The sequence below is a fragment of the Gorilla gorilla genome, chromosome 4 (assembly GCF_029281585.2).
Source record: "Gorilla gorilla gorilla isolate KB3781 chromosome 4, NHGRI_mGorGor1-v2.1_pri, whole genome shotgun sequence".
Taxonomy (NCBI): Eukaryota; Metazoa; Chordata; class Mammalia; order Primates; family Hominidae; genus Gorilla; species Gorilla gorilla.
The window spans coordinates 44,691,916-44,709,940 of record NC_073228.2 but is presented as its reverse complement, the minus strand read 5'-3'; the positions used below and the strand labels follow the sequence as shown (position 1 = coordinate 44,709,940).

Genomic DNA, 18,025 nt, shown 5'->3' with positions numbered 1-18,025 from the left:
GAGAGAGAAGGAAAGGGCAGAATATTTGAAGAAATAATTGTCCTAAACTTCTTAAGACATGAACCTACGCGTTCAAAAAGCTCATTGGACTTAAAGAAAGATAAACAAAGTGATCCACACTGAGAAGCATTATAATGAAACTATTTTACAAAGCCAAGAACAAAGAGAGAATCAAGTATTTGCCTTCTTGGAGAGCCAACTGATATATACACTCATTGCCAAATGATCACTAACGAAAATTCTAATCATTTGATTCCTATTTGCCTGTATTTCTTCTGTCACTGCTTATTATCAGAATATTGGTAGTTACATACTTTTTACATTATCTATCTCATCATTCTTTCTCATCCTTTTTCCATTTTGCAGAGTTTATTAATGTGTTTTCACATGTAAAATATATTAATTGGGAAACACGGACTTTGGTGTCTCTGAAGGAATAAAAAGTAGGCAAATGACTTCCTGGACCTTGTAGGTAGATAATGATGGTGTGTGTAGGTAGAAAATGAGAATATTGGGGTACAGCATCAGTCATTATTTTGAAATACTTTTTTGGTTTTTATATTTGTAGTTTGGCCTTAGAATGAGTGGTTGTTAATGTTTTAATGAGTATAGACTCAAAGAATAACCTAGTTTTGTCTTGGATGTATTACGTTTTGTTTTCCGTAGGAACACAATAGAGATCTTACTCTTAGCAGCATGTCCCTTATAAACAGACTGAACTGCACTGACAAGAACATGAACCTGGTTTATTATTGCCTACCATAGTCCTTTTGTGCACTAAAGAAATTTGGGGAGGGTAGTAAGGGAGAGGTATACATGGGAGAATCTACATATTCCCTTCTCCACTCTGGCATTTGATATTATTTTCTAGCATGCGTCTGTCAAATGCAAACTTTAAAATTTACTTAAGAATGAAGTCTGGCTGGGCCTGTAATCTCAGGACTTTGAAACGCCCAGATAGGGGGATCACCTGAGCCTAGGAATTCAAGACCAGCCTGGACAACATAGTGAGACTCCATCTCTACAAAAAAATTTTTTTTTTTTTTTCTGAGACGGAGTCTTGCTTTTGTCCCCCAGGCTGGAGTGCAGTGGCGCGATCTCGGCTCACTGCAAGCTCTGCCTCCCGGGTTCACGCCATTCTTCTGCCTCAGCCTCCCGAGTAGCTAGGACTACAGGCACGTGCCACCACGCCCGGCTAATTTTTTTTTTTGTATTTTTAGTAGAGATGGGGCTTCACTGTGTTAGCCAGGATGGTCTCAATCTCTTGGCCTCGTGATCTGCCTTCCTCGGCCTCCTGAAGTGCTGGGATTACAGGCGTGAACCACCACTCCCGGTCCAAAAAAAATTTTTTTTTAATTAGTCATGCTTGAGCCGGGTGTGGTGGCTCACGCCTGTAATCCCAGCACTTTGGGAGGCCAAGGCGGGCGGATCACGAGGTCGGGAGATCGAGACCATCCTGGCTAACATGGTGAAACCCCGTCTCTACTGAAAATACAACAAATTACCCGGGCGTGGTGGCAGGCGCCTATGGTCCCAGCTACTCGGGAGGGTGAGGCAGGAGAAAGGCGTGAAACCGGGAGGCGGAGCTTGCAGTGAGCCGAGATCGCGTCACTGCACTCCAGCCTGGGCGACAGAGCAAGACTCAGTCTCAAAAAAAAAAAAAAATTAGTCATGCTTGGTAGTGTGCGCCTGTAGTCCCAGCTACTTGGGAGGCTGAGGTGGGAGGATTGCTTGAGCCTGATAGGTCAAGACTGCAGTGAGCCATGATCACACCACTACACTCCAGTTTGGGTGAGGGAGCAAGACCCTGTCTCATAAAATAAATGAATAAATAAAGGCAAACTTAGAGTTACAATAAACCTGGGAGGAGAGGAGTATCGCTTTATATGGAGAGAAAGGAGGCAGAGTATGGGAATTCATTCAATAAGATGGGGGAAAATGTAAGTGGAGTAACAGCAGTACTTTCTGAAAATACATATTAATTAGAAAAGTGTTTTTGCTAAATAAAGAGACAGGGAACTATGGCAACTTATTAATAAGGTGGGGGAAATGTAAGTTGACTAATAACAATCCTCTGAACATGTTTTAATTAGAAAAGTGTTCTAAAAGTAAATGCAAATAACTGCACACTGACAGATTTTTTTAAAATGTTTTTAAACTGAATTCAAGTAACCTTTTTTAAAAAGTGACATTCTGGGCCTTGTTTCCTCCATGTGTAAAATTAGAGTAATAATAATAATCACCATCATAGTGTTACGAGGATTAAATGAGTTTGATGCATGTTAAGTGTTTTGTTGTTGTTGTTTGCTTGTTTGTTGAGACAGGATCTTCCTTTGTTGCCCAGGCTGGAGTGTAGTGGCACAATCATAGCTCACTACAGCCTCAACCTCATGGACTGAGGCAATTCTCCCACCTCCTGAGTAGCTGAGACTCCAGGCATGCACTACCACACCTGGCTAATTTTTTGATTTTCTGTAGAGATGGGGTCTCACTATGCTTGCCAGGCTAGTCTCGAATTCCTGGGCTCAAGCGATTCTCCTGCCTTGGGCTCTCAGAGTGCTAGGATTACAGGCACCCAGACTCTTGTTAAGTATTTTAAAACAGTGTCTGGTACATAGTAAGTACTAAATAGGTAGCTATTATTATGAGAAACTTCAATAAGGTAATTGTAGTGAGCTTGGACTCTTGTCCCTTTCACTTGCTTTATGACCTTGAATAAATTACTACTTCTTGCTCTACCTCAGTTTTCACATATGAACAATGAGATTAATAGTAATATCTATTTAAGTAGGGATGTGAGAATTAAATGAGTTAATACATGTGAAGCACTTAGCCCAGTGCCTGGCAGATAGAAACTCTATATAAGGTTAAAGGTAATAATGGTGGTAGTAGTAGCAGTAGTTATATCAGGATTTAAATTTCTTCTTTCATGCCAGGCATGGTGGCTCACGCCTATTATCCCAGCACTTTGGGATGCCAAAGCAGACAGATCACTTGAGGCTGGGAGTTCAACACCAACCTGCCCAACCTGGAGAAACCCCATCTCTACTAAAAATACAAAAATTAGCCGGGTATGGTGGTGTATGCCTGTAATCCCAGCTACTCAGGAGGCTGAGACACAAGAATAGCTCGAACCTAGGAGGCAGAGGTTGTAGAGAGCCAAGATGATGCCACTGCACTCCAGCCTGGGCAACAGAATGAGACTGTATTTAAAAAAAAAAAAAAAATCAAATTTCTCTTTCCAGTCCATGTGGCCACTTTGACAAACGCCTTGTTTAAAAAAAAAAAAAAAAAAAAAAAAAAATGGGCCAGGTGCAATGGCTCACACCTGCAATCCCAGCTCTTTGGGAGGCTGAGGCAGGCAGATCACTTGAGACCAGGAGTTCCAGACCAGCCTGGCCAACATGGTGAAACCCCGACTCTACTAAAAATATAAAAATTAGCCTGGCGTGGTGGCGTGTGCCTGCAGTTCCAGCTACTTGGGAGGCTGAGGCAGGAGTATCGCTTAAACCCAAGAAGCAGAGGTTGCAGTGAGCCGAGATCATGCCACTGCACTCTATCCTGGATGACAGAGTGAGACTCCATCTCAAAAAAAAAAAAAAAAAGAAAGAAAATTAGTGTTGACATGTCAGATAATTTGATCTTAGAGCTTCATCTGCCTACGTAAGATAGTACTTAGCTTTAATTTTTTCTCTTCATAAAATGACATATTTACTTACGAATATTACTAATTGTGAGGGTAGTATGTTTCAAATACTGGCAAGACTAAATGGAAAGATCAGAGACCAAGGGATCAGGAAATGAGCCATCCTTTCTTAGAAGTGGCTAACCCCAGATTTGCTGATTCACTGGAGCATGAATAATTTGATTGTGTCTCTGCTCATGGAATCTTACCAATCTTTCCCCGCTTTAATGTGTCAAGCTTTATTCTTCTATGTATAATCTCTTAAAAAAATGTAAATGGGGAAGAATGGTGAAATCTTTTCTATCATTATTACATTATATAATGTGTATCTTCCTTTTTGAGAACTATGAAGGAGCAGCTATTACTATTCACATGCAGATTTTCCTATTTAGTTATCACGTAACTTTAGAGCTAGAAGATACTTTAAGTCACCTTTCGCGCCTCTCTCCCATGGGCTTTGGGGGGTCCCTGTTCTCCTTAGCCAAGGCTGGAGGCCAAGAGCAGCCCTCGAGGATCGTCGTCAGGACTGCCACGAGTGGGGCAGCCTTGTTTTCCTGCCTCAGACATGTGTAGTTGAGTGGGAAATAAAAGGAATGAAACACCTCTCTTCTCTGAATTTACAAATGAAGCCTCTGAGGTCCTTAGGTTTTATAATTGCCCAAAGCTGTATCAGACAATTATTTTATTACTTTATCTAGCACTCTAGAGCTCAGTGTCCTGAGTCCTGCCTTAGTACCTAATCTGTTGCTCCATGCTGCCCTCTATTTTTCCAAAGCTAGCATTTCAGACTAGTGAAATATGAAATTGACATAACTGTTAATTAATTGATTCTTGTAACATACCTATGTACAGGGCATAAAAAGTAGTAGTATCATCAATAGAGAAAAAGGTGAATCTTGACCCATATTTTAGAACACATAAACTATTTATACAACTCACAGGGAATCCTAAAATCTCAAAATAAAATTCTCTTATATTAAAATAAGTACCTAGTCCTTTTGTGAATTGTTGACTCAGAAAATGAGGACATTTCTCTCTACAGGTGAAACTTTACCTATTTAGAAATCTATCTTCTGAAAACCAGGATTCTAGGATAATTTTGAATAGTTGCAGACCCCTGAAATCAATAAAAACAAAACATGATCCTTTGATGTTTTAGAAAAACAAAAATTTCCACAAGCAGCCAGAAATGAACAGTCAAAAAAAGCTAGTGACTCGAAGATTCTGCAGTATATAACTGTGATTGGTTTGTTCATCTTATAGAAGGAAAGTGGTAATAAGATTAATCGGATGAAAAGGTAGCTATTTCACTGAAAGCCAAGAAGGGTAGAAGGAACAAGAAAAATAAGTGTGTAGGCAGGGGAAGAAGGAACCTGAGTTGTGCTGACAGTTTCAGGCAGTGGAGAACAGTGAGAGCATCAGGTTCCTGTAATAGAAAAGAAAGCCGAAGACAATGAGAAGACAGACCAGTCTAGTTTGTTTGGAGCATTGGAAGAGAAGCAAAGAAAAGCCCATATTCTCCAAGTCTAAAGGTTATTACTCACTGTACCATGTTAAAAGCATGTGGTAGAACCGCAGTTGCTAGAGGCAAATGTTGCAATCTCTGAGAAGTTATTAGAATCATCCTGTTCACAAATTATTATAAAATTTAGCCTAGCAAATTTAATGCCTGGTAATATTTTTATTATCCTGTTTTCTTGCCAGTGATATGTATAGATTTAACCTATGGACTGAGCTCTTCAGAATGAGAAGCATTATTACAGGAATGGTTTCATTTACATTTTCTTTAGAAACATAGGCACCATGTAAGACTTTCAAACATGTTAAGACATTTAAGATACAATTCCAAATATTACTCCTTGAAATTCTCTTACATGCCCATCTTAGAGGAAAACTTGAAGAAAATTGTTTGCTCAAATAGACCCAATCTTCCTCAAAATATATTACTACGAATTTTTTAGAAAGTAATTTGTGGTCGGGCGCAGTGACTCACGCCTGTAACCCCAGCATTTTGGGAGGCCAAGGCAGGTGGATCACCTGAGGTCAGGGGTTCAAGACCAGCCTGGCCAACGTGGCGAAACCCTGTCTCCACCGGAAATACAAAAATTAGCCAGGCGCAGTGGTGTGTGCCTGTAATCCCAGCTACTCCAGAGGCTGAGGCAGGAGAATTGCTTGAACCCAGGAGGCAGAGGTTGCAGTGACCCAACATTGCACCACTGCACTCCAGCCTGGGCAACAAAGCGAGACTCCGTCTCAAAAAAAGAAGGAAAAAAAAAGTAATTTGTAATGCATCAACTTTATATAAATGGAATATAGAAGTGAGTATAAATTTATAAACGGATTACCTTGCCAAAAATGTGATGGTTATTGAAACATCATTTAAGATCACTTATAGCAAGACTAAAGTGATTTTTCTGGAGGAAAACAAAGTGACTTGGAAGACTTTAATTTTTCTCAAAGGTGGCGCTGTTACTCTTTCAAAATGGTTTTGCTGTCTGTCTTGCTCCATCTTTATGGGCAAGAAGCAAATGACCTAAAAACTAATTAAAATCTAAATCTTCTTCTAAAACACAAGTTTCAGAGCAGGTAGCAGATTTAATAACAAGTCAGTTTCTAAGCTCTCAACATCTGGAGCACATTATAAAATCAAATGCATGAGACTATAATCCTCACTAGGGCAATAGTTATTAATTCTGGCTGCATATGTAGTGAGATCACATAGAGAACTTTAAAAATGAAAAAATGCCTTTGGCCGGGTGACTCATGCCTGTAATCCTAGCACTTTGGGAGGCCAAGGCAGGAGGATTGTTTGGATCCTCCAGGAGTTTGAGACCAGTCTGGGTAACATATTGAGACCCCATCTCTATGAAAACTTTAAAAATTAGTTGGGCATGGTGATGCATGCCTGTGGTCCTAGCTGAGGTGGAAGGATCACTTGAGCTCAGGAGTTCAAGGGTATAGTGAGCTATAGACGACTGAGCAAGACCCTGTATAAAAAAAAGAGCCTTTGCTATACTCCAGACTAAAAAAATCAAAAAGCATAAGTGAAAAAAAAAGTTGAATTGATTTAAATAATAAGGCATTTATGTTTATGGAAAATTTTCTTTTGAAACCTAATTTAACCAGGTGAGGTAGCTCACACCTGTAATCCCACCACTTTGGGTGACTGAGGCAGGAGGATTACCTGAGGCTAGAGTTTGAGACCAGCCTGGGCAATACAGTAAGACTCCATTTCTACCAAAAAAAAAAAAAAACAGAGTTTCGCTCTGTTGCTCTGGCTGGAGTGCAGTGGCATGATCTCAACTCACTTCAACCTCCACCCCCTGGGTTGAGGCCATCCTCCCACCTCAGCCTCTCAAGTTACTGGGGACTAAAGGTGCACACCACCATGCCCCACTATTTTTTTTTAATATTTTTTTGTAAAGACGGGATCTATCCACGTTGCTCAGGCTGGTCTCCAACTCTCCTGAGCTCAAGTGATCCAGCCACCTTGGCTCCCAAAGTGCAGGGATTACAGACATGAGCCACCATCCCTGGCCAAAACTTGTTTTAATTAAAAAAAAAAAAAAGAAAGAAAGAAACCTAATTTAAATGTCATGTATTTTGTGTTGGTATGAATTCCATATTAGAAAAGCTGTGAGCAGCTTGATATTATCTTTAAGAAAATTAACACTTAGGACTAATTTATACTTCTTTTTTGACATAGATCATTTTGGTTCTACTGTCTTGTCTACAGGATTTTGATTTCTAGGCCAGGCACAGTGGGTCACGCCTGTAATCCCAGCACGCTGGGAGGCCAAGGCAGGTGGATCACTTGTGTTCAGGAGTTCGAGGCCAGCATGGTGAAACCCCATCTCTACTAAAAATACATAAATTAGCTGTGTGTGGTGGCAGGTGCCTGTAGTTCCAGCTACTCAGGAGGCTGAGGCAGGAGAATCATTTGAAGCTAGAGGCGGAGGTTGCTGTGAGCCGAGACCGCACCACTGACCTCCAGCCTGGGCGACAGAGCTTGACTCTGTCTCAAAAAAAAAGAAGAATTTTGACTACTTTGGTGAACCATCTGAATTTTAAAAATTGATGGTCCAAAATTCGTATGTAATATAGATTCCTACTTCTTAATCATTTTTTTAAACTATGGTCACCATTTTTCTCATATAATGCCATACAGTTAACTTACATAAATAATTATGCCATTTTTACTTAAAATTTAAAAAATTTTTTTGGCTACTCAAGTGAAGCAGTGGTAACAGACAAGGAACAAAGAAATTTATAACTGGTTGTGATTAATTAGTTATTTAATCATATTTTCAAAGGAAACTTTATATCACTACTTTAAGTAGAAAACTTGTGTCCACTGGGCACAGTGGCTCACACCTTTAATCCTAGCCCTTTGGGAGGCCCAGGCAGGAGTATTGCTTGAGGCCGGGAGTTCAAGACTGACCTAGCAACATAGCGAGACCCTGTCTCAAAAAAAAAAAAGAAAGAAAAACTGATTGGGCATGGTGGCTCACGCCTGTAATTCCAGCACTTTGGGAGGCCCAGGCAGGCAGATAACCTGAGGTCAGGAATTCAAGACCAGGCTGGCCAGTATGGTGAAACCCTATCTCTATGAAAAATACAAAAATTATCTGGGCTTGGTGGCATGCGCCTGTAATTCCAGTTACTCGGGAGGCTGAGGCAGGAGAATCTCCTGAACCTGGGAGGTGGAGGTTGCAGTGACCCGAGATCGCGCCACTGCACTCTAGCCTGGGTGACAGAGTAAGACTCCATCTCAAAAAAAAAAAAAAAGAAAAGAAAAGAAAGAAAAGAAAACTAGTGTCGCTTGCCAGAAATAGAAGGCAATAATATTATTAAATTCCAGCTAATAGTGTTGCCTTTTGAAGACTCTGCTATTTAGGACTGTTCTCTCTTTGTTAAAAAGAGAAATAGAGAAAATATGAAATGTTAGATTAGCATATTAGCACTGTATAAACAATACAATGTTTGGTGAAAGAAAAAAATATGATTTTTTTTTTTTGAGACAGAGTCTCACTCTGTTGCCTAGGCTGGAGTACAGTGGCGCAATCTCAGCTTACTGCAACCTCCCGGGTTCAAGTGATTCTCTTGCCTCAGCCTCCCGAGTAGCTGGGATTACAGGAGCCCTCCACCACCCCCAGCTAATTTTTGTATTTTTAGTAGAGATGGAATTTCACCATTTTGGCCAGGCTGGTCTTGAACTCCTGACCTCAAGTGATCCGTCTGCCTCGGTCTCCCAAAGTGCTGGGATTAAAGGTGTGTTTAGTTATTGTAGAAGGTCACATAGCTATAAGTCATAGCATTGCCCTTCACTCTATGTACATACACCACTCATCTTTTACATATATACATATTTTCAGTCATAAGAACTAAAACACAGTTATTGCTAAATGATGGAATCTGAGTACATGTGATATTTTCTTCATGTTTTCTATATTTTCTACATTGACCATGTAATCTTTAATAATAAAAAAATTATATACATTCATGTACTATGGGAAATAAGGAAGAAAAGAAAAAAATGTAAACTTTATTTACTTTTAATGTTAAAAAAAGGCTGCCAACAGAATAGAGTGTAACTATACTATGTACTTTCTTACGATGGCTCTGATTGGGTTATAGGACATATTCATTCCAAATTTTATGGGTAGGAAATAATGACTGTGACTTCTCTTATATTTATAGTGGATCATAGCAAAATATGCTCCCAGGTTTAATGGGTTTCAGCAACAAGACTCCCAAGAACTTCTGGCTTTTCTCTTGGATGGTCTTCATGAAGATCTTAATCGAGTCCATGAAAAGCCATATGTGGAACTGAAGGACAGTGATGCGCGACCAGACTGGGAAGTAGCTGCAGAGGTTTGTCAGTTTTGAGTTTCTAATGTAAGCAATAGACAAAATGTTCTGGCCACAAATACATGTAGCACAACTTAAATGCAAACTAAACTATTCTGAGATCAGAACTTTACTGCAAAAATGAATGAATTTCTATTTCTGTGCTTAATTCTTATGCAATAATGCCAAAACAAAACTACGTTTAATGAAAATAGAAAACTGTTGCCATTTCATATTGTAAACTTTATGGGACTGGATGTGGGAATAATTATCTAGTGGAATTTAAAGAGTTCCCATAATTGCTAAAGTAATGGATACAGTGACCTATAGGCATGCTTTATACTTGTTAATGGACAAATAACTTTAATATTTACCATTGTTACCTTGATAAGAACAAATGAAAAATAGGATTTTCCATCTCAATTTAATATTTTATGTTAAATGAAGAGTAAGGATTATATTCTTTACATTTAAATCCAATATATTTAACTAGTTTCTTTGAATTTATATAGAAATGCCTCTCTTTTGGATTTTGAGAGAAAATTCTCATCTTTTTTATTGCTAGGCCTGGGACAACCATCTAAGAAGAAATAGATCAATTGTTGTGGATTTGTTCCATGGGCAGCTAAGATCTCAAGTAAAATGCCAGACATGTGGGCATATAAGTGTCCGATTTGACCCTTTCAATTTTTTGTCTTTGCCACTACCAATGGACAGTTATATGCACTTAGAAATAACAGGTAGGTCAGAAAGTTCTGAGAAATTACTTGACTCCATTAAATTTACTTTATTTAAATAGCCTGAATTTGTAAGCATAGTTATTTGTTTACAAATAAAGACCACTAGTCAGCATATTATAACTGAGCAACCTAATTTTAGGCATGACTTGAGGTTTGAAAGATGTAGATTGGGGCATGTTTTTTTGGTTTCAAATATGCCAGCAACTCTCTTTAAAACCCTGCAAAGCCACTCATACTTTTATGTCAGATGAACACCAAAAAAATACTGACTTCACTTAATATTATCCCTAAGTACCATCTGTTTTAGTGTTTACACATAAAATAAAAATTCTAGGCTGAAATATTTGCTATTATATTTACAGGTCAGATATATCTGTACACAGCATTTAAGGCTTTCAATGAAACCTGCATTTTACCAATAAAAGATCTTTTCTCTTTACTAGTGATTAAGTTAGATGGTACTACCCCTGTACGGTATGGACTAAGACTGAATATGGATGAAAAGTACACAGGTTTAAAAAAACAGCTGAGTGATCTCTGTGGACTTAATTCAGAACAAATCCTTCTGGCAGAAGTACATGGTTCCAACATAAAGGTAATATTAACTACTCTAAGAAACTTTTGATTCTATCCTTCAAATATGACATTTTTCTCAATTATTATGATCAATTGTTAGGTTATGTGACCAAGAGAGATACTAAAACATAACGAAAACTGAACAACAACAACAAAAAATGCCAAGTTTTCCAACCCAGAAACCTGAGTTTTCTACCAGAATAAAGGGATAATACTGATGGTGGTATTTTTGAAGAAGGGAAATATGTAAGGCTGCCTGTATGGAGTGTTCTAGCTGTGTCACTATAGTATAGGTTTCCACCAAAGACTGCTGCTGTTACCAAAGACTGCTGCTATTACACTTGACAACTCTTCTGTATTACCGCTGTTACTAGAATTCTTCTTATGTTGAAGTATTTTATGTATTTATGAATGTGTGTTTTTAGTATTTATGAATATATATACTTGGTCTTTTAACACACTAAGAAATTAAGAGTAAAGACAAATTGACACCAATCATGTCTTTCTACATACCAGCTGGGGAGACAAATAATCTAATAAATATATTGCCTACTCTAAATTAAGCTCCTGCAACTGGTATTATTTATATTCATCTTTGGGATTTCTGAACACACTCTCACCTCACTGACAATTTCTTAATATGAAATGCAAAAATGGAGTCTCTGAGGGTTAGAATTTAGATCCCTGAAACAGACAAAACTGAAGTCAGTCATATATAACACACTTCTTCCTGTGAAAAGAGATAATAGTTCGAAAATTGAGGTTAGTTTTCCGTTATTTTTATCAAGCATTCATCCTTTATGTAGTTGAAAAATTATTCAATCATCTCGTTGGTTTTACGGATGAAAGCGCCTAAGACATTCTTTTGAAATATGTTAGAGAGAGAACTTTTCCATTTTATCTGAAACATCTCCCCCTTCTCATCTTGCTGCTGTTTCTGTAGAACTTTCCTCAGGACAACCAAAAAGTACGACTCTCAATGAGTGGATTTTTGTGTGCATTTGAAATTCCTGTCCCTGCATCTCCAATTTCAGCTTCTAGTCCAACACAGACAGGTAAGATAGAACTAGAACTCCTTCTCATGATTGCTCCTTTAAATATTTGTCTAAGAGTTGTCATCTTTTTTATATTTGTTCATGCTGAGGATATTATAGCAGAAGAATTTTGGAACCCAAGGGAAACCTTACTGATTATTCCATATTTTTTAGACGAGAAACCTAAAATTTAGAGAACCCAAGTGACTTCAGTTAGATAGGTAGTCATTAGCTAATATACTCTTGGAATTCAGATCTCTTTGAACTTTTATCTAATACTAACATGGCAACAGCTAGTATGAGAGGAACATACTACCAGAAAATATAAACAATAGATATAGCTAGAAAGAAATCCAATATTATATGTAATTTAATGTGGTCACTCACTGAGTCCTTTTAGCCACTAGTATGCTTTGTCTATTCTTTATATTACTTACAATTAGGTTAATTAGGCTAATTCCCCAACTATAAAGGGCTTTATGAGGCTCCCCTCATTGATGTGTAGTGGGTAGATAGTCCTGACAGTGAGTTGGTGGATGTTCTAATTTTAGTTTTAGTTTAGAGCATCACTGTCCAATAGAATTCTGCAGTGGTGGAAACTTCTGTGATCTTTGCCATCCAATACAGTATCCACCAGTCACGTGGACTGTTAAGCGCTCGAGATGTGGCTAGTGTGAGTGAGAATAATGCATTTTTAATTTTTATTTAATTTAATTTATTTATTTTGAGAAACAGTCTCACTCTGTCACCCAGCCTGGAGTGCAGTGGCATCATCTTGGCTCACTGCAGCCTCTGCCTTATGGGCTGAAGCAATCCTCCCACCTCAGCTTCCCAAGTAGCTGGGACTACAAACGTGTACCACCATGCCCAGCTATGGTGTATCTTTTGTATAGATGGGTTTTCACCATGTTGCCTAGGCTGGTCACTAGCTCCTGGGTTCAAGGGATCTGCTACCTCAGCCTCCCAAAGTGCTAGGATTACAAATGTGAGCTGCCTCATCCAGCCTAATTTAAATTTTAAATGCAACATCTGGGTAGAGGTTACTGTATTGGACAGTGTATTCAAAGGCGAAGAGAAGGAAAAGAAAACAAGTGGTAGAACTGTTTGTGTGCTACAACATGGTGCTGATACAGGTTTCTGCAAAAATTCTGCTTAATAGTTTCCAGCAGTTACTCTTTCCTTTTCATTTGGTCAAAAGTGTGAGTTAGGGAAGTAAAACTGGAAAATTAAAATCTTCCAATAAATCTAGAATTATTTATACTGTGATTTCTCCCTGCCCTGTGTTAAGAGACTACACTGTCTCTAGTCCTCAGGATACTTGAGAAAAGAGCAAAGATGAAAATACCACAAGCTTATGATGCTGTACTTATCTTTGAATTTGTAGATTTCTCCTCTTCGCCATCTACAAATGGAATCTTCACCCTTACTACCAATGGGGACCTACCCCGACCAATATTCATCCCCAATGGAATGCCAAACACTGTTGTGCCATGTGGAACTGAGAAGAAGTTCACAAATGGAATGGTTAATGGTCACATGCCATCTCTTCCTGACAGCCCCTTTACAGGTTACATCATTGCAGTCGACCGAAAAATGGTTAGTTAAATGTTAGGCAACTCACTGCCAGTCTTGCTAGTGTCATTTGTGAAATAGTCATTTTCTGTCTTTGCAACATCATTGAATGCATTTTCTTCTCTTCTTTAATTTTTTAAAATTTAATAATTTTACAAATTTTATTTTTTTACTTTTTTATCCTGTCCTCAAAATCTGTTGCTGTGAATGCATTTTCAATGTATTATATATGCTAATATAAGTGATCAGAGCCAGGATTTAGTATTACTCATGGTGGCTAATGTATGAAATGACATTCCTTATCCATATATTAAGAGGCAACAGGATAGTCAGTGCATCTGAGTACTACTTTCTTTAAAAATTTGTGTCTCCTGGCCGGGTGCAGTGGCTCACACCTGTAATCCCAACACTTTGGGAGGCTGAAGCAGGAGGATCACCTTAGCTCAGGAGTTCAAGGCTAGCCTGGGCAACATAGTGAGACCTCGTCTCTTCCAAAAAAAAAAAGACTTTTTTGTTTTAACTAAGCAGCCATAATGGTGTGTGCCTATAGTCTCAACTACTCTGGAGGCTGAAGCAGGAGGATCACTTGAGACTAGGAGGTCAAAGCTGCAGTGATTCATGCTTGCTTGCCCCAAGCATTCCAGCCTGGGCAAGACCCTATCTCAAAAAGAAAAGAAAAAGAAAAAAAAGAAAGAAAGAAAATGGCGAGGTGCAGTGGCTCACACCTGTACTCCCAGCACTTTGGGAGGCTGAAGCAGGGGGATCACCTGAAGTCAGGAGTTTGAGAACAGCCTGGCCAGCGTGGTGAAACCCCATCTCTACTAAAACTAAAAAAATTAGCTGGGCATGGTGGCATGCGCCTGCAGTTTCAGCTACTCGAGATGCTGAGGCAGGAGAATTGCTTGAACCCAGGAGGCAGAGGTTGCAGTGAGTGAAGATTGCACCACAGCACTCCAGCTTGGGTGATAAAGTGAGACTTTGTCTCAAAAAAAAAAAAAAAGTATCTCCTAAGCCAGGCATGTTTAGGAGGATCCCTTGAGGACAGGATTTTGAAGCTATAATATGCTATGATGCTCACACCTGTAAATAACCACTCCACTCCAACCTGGGCAATAAGTGAGACCTTGTCTCTAAAAAAATTAGAAAAAAACAAAAACCAACACACACAAAATTTATGTTTCCTGTGTGTTTGTGTAGATATGTATATCTTCACTGCCACATAAATGCGGATGGCTTCAGAAAAGTTTTTTGTTTTGGAGTTGGTTTTTTTGTTTTGTTTTGTTTTTTTTCTTAGAGGATACAAGAATGTTCTTGAGGAAAATCAAGTTGTGCGTAATTCCTCTCTTGATAGTCTAATATATAACTATTGCATTAAAGGTTGACTCTTTGGTAAAAAACAAAAAGGAAGGTTTGAAAACTGTGGTCAGTGGATAATTGTTAAAGAGGTAGTCTTCAGGTATAGTGGCAACTTGGTAGAGTAGAAAGGGCACTGAACTAGGAATTTAGCAACCTATGTTTTAGTTCTAATTCTGCCACTAGATAGCTGATTGAGCTCTTTGGACTTTAGTGTCCTAATTTTATAAAGTAAAGGAAAGGCCGGGCACAGTGGCTCACGCCTGTAATCCCAGCACTTTGGGAGGCCGAGGCGGGTGGATCATGAGGTCAGGAGTTCGAGACCAGCCTGGCCAAGATGGTGAAACCCCGTCTCTATTAAAAATACAACAATCAGCCAGGCATGGTGGCACACGCCGGTAGTCCCAGCTACTCAGGAGGCTGAGGCAGGAGAATCGCTTGAACCTGGGAGGTGGAGGTTGCAGTGAGCCGAGAGCGTGCCATTGCACTCCAGCCTGGGAGACAAGAGCAAAACTCCGTCTTAAATAAATAAATAAATAAAATAAAGGAAAGCAGGGCTTCTAGAACAAGTAAATTGATTGTATAGCAGCAACAAAAGAAAATGAAATTGTAAAAAAGGTACTGTATTGGTTTCTTAGGACTGTTAAAACAAATTACCATAAATTTGGTGGCTTTAAACAACAGAAATATATATATATATTTTTTTTTTTTTGACGGTCTCACTCTGTCGCCCAGGCTGGAGTGCAGTGGCGCGATCTCCACTCACTGCAGCCTCCGCCTCCCGGGTTCAAGCAGTTCTCCTGCCTCAGCCTCCCAAGTAGCTGATACTACAGGTGCACGCTGCCATGCCTGGCTAATTTTTGTATTTTTAGTAGAGATGGGGTTTCACCATGTTGGCCAGGATGGTCTTGATCTGACCTCGTGATCTGCCTGCCTCGGCCTCCCAAAGTGCTGGGTTTACAGGTATGAGCCACTGCACCCGGCCCAGAAATTTATTCTTTCACCTTCTGGAGGCCAGAAGTCTGAAACTAAGGTTTCTGTAGGGTGGGGGCTTCCTCCAAAGGTTCTAGGAGAGAATGCTTTCTTGTCTCTTCTAACCTCTGGTGGCTCCAGGCATTCTTTGGCTTGTGACTGCATAACTGCAATCCCTGCCTCTTCGTATAACCTTCTCCTTCTCTCTGTCTTTCTCTGATAAGGATACTTATTGAATTTAGGGCCCACCCAGATAATCCAGGATGATCTCATCTTGACATCCTCAACTTAATTACATCTACAAACATCCTTTTACCAAATTAGGTCACATTTACTGGTTCCAGGGGTTAGAACATGGATATATGGATATACTGTTTTAGAGGCCACCATTCAACTCAACTACAGATATTATTTATCTTAGTATCAAAAAAATTAAATGCTGAGAAAAAATTAAGTACCTAGGAATAAACTTTGAAAATGACATATAAGACATCTATATAGAAAATAAAATATTGATAGAAATTAAAGAAGACTTAAATATTGGAAGGAATGAACCATGTTCATGGATTAGAAGACTCAATATTTTAAGATATCAGTTCTCTACAAACTAATCTACAGATGACTTAATGCACAATCCCAATAAAAATGCAAAGTCTGCGTGTGTGTGTGTGTGTGTGTGTGTGTGTGTGTGTGTGTGTTTGGTGTGTGATTTGATAGGCTGATTCTCATATGTGGAAATACAAAGCACCAGGAATAACCAAGATACTCTTGAAGAAGAATAAGATATGAGGATATCATCAAGATTGGATATCATCCAGATATCAAGATTTATTTCACCAAGATATGATATTTAAAATAATGTCATATTGGTACAAGAAAAGACAAGTAGACCATTGGGATAGAAGAGAGAGCCCAGAAACCAGTTCATAAATGCATGAACACCTGATTTATAACAAAGATAACATTGCAGAATGGTGAGAGAAAGATAGTTTTCTCAGCAAGTGGTGCTGGGACAATTAGATATCCATATGAAACTTGGCACCTACCTTTCACCACAATTCCAGGTGTTCTATAGAGCTAAATTTGAAAGCAAAACAATGAAACAGCCCTTGGAAGATAATACTGGTAATTCATTCCTGACGCTACTCATATAAAGGACAAGATTAAATTGGACTTCATTAAAATTGCTAACTTGGCTGGGTGCGGTGCTCACGCCTATAATCCCAGCACTTTGAGAGGCCGAGACGGATGGATCACAAGGTCAGGAGTTCAAGACCAGCCTGGCCAATATGGTAAAACTCCGTCTCTACTAAAAATACAAAACTTAACTGGGCGTGATGGTGGACACATGTAGTCCCAGCTACTCGGGAGGCTGAGGCAGGAGAATCACTTGAACCCCAGAGGCAGAGGTTGCAGTGGGCCGAGATTATGCCATCGCATTCCAGCCTGGGCAACAGAGCGAGACTCCATCTCAAAAAAAAAAAAAAGTGATCAACGACACTAGTAATCAGTGAAATGTAAATTAAAACAATATTATGATATCAGTGCACTCACCTGAACAGGTAAAATTAAACAGACTGACAGGGTTGCTAAGCAGAACAACAGGAACTCTCATACCATGCTGATGAGAATATAAATTAATACAACTACTTTGGAATACAATTTTCTAGTTAAAGATAAGCAGTTCTACCTGTAGGTATCCACCCAAAAGATATGTGTACTAGGAGATATGTACAAGAATATTTGTAGCACCATTATCTATAGTAGCCCCAAAATGAAAACATTACATGTCCATTAGTTGTAGAAGGGATTGGGAAGTTGAGATATATTAAGATAATGGAACATTATACAGGAATGAAAATGAATGGATTTGTAGTTATATCGAGTACAAATGAATCTCGTAAACCTAATGTTGATGGAAAGAAGCCAGACACAAAAGAATTAGGCTAGGCACGGTGGCTCACACCTGTAATCTCAGCATTTTGGGAGGCTGAGGTGGGCAGATTGCTTGAGCCCAGGAGTTTAAGACCAGCTGGGCAACATGGTGAAACCCCATCTCTACAGAAAATACAGAAATTAGCCAGCGTGGTGCCACACACCTGTAGTCCCAGCTACTCAGGAGGCTGAGGCAAGAGAATCTCTCAAGCCCAGAAGGTGGAGGTTGCAGCGAGCTGAGATCACACCACTACGCTCCAGCCTGGATGACAGAGCTAGACCCTGTTTCAAAAAACAAAAAACAAACA

General features: G+C 39.2%; 1 non-coding gene across 1 annotated transcript; it reads left to right on the top strand.

Moving 5' to 3' along the window:
* The first annotated feature begins 4,123 nt into the window (after positions 1-4,123).
* LOC115934859 (small Cajal body-specific RNA 20) lies at positions 4,124-4,254 on the top strand. Its single transcript, XR_004070598.1, has one exon.
* Positions 4,255-18,025: the final 13,771 nt, after the last annotated feature.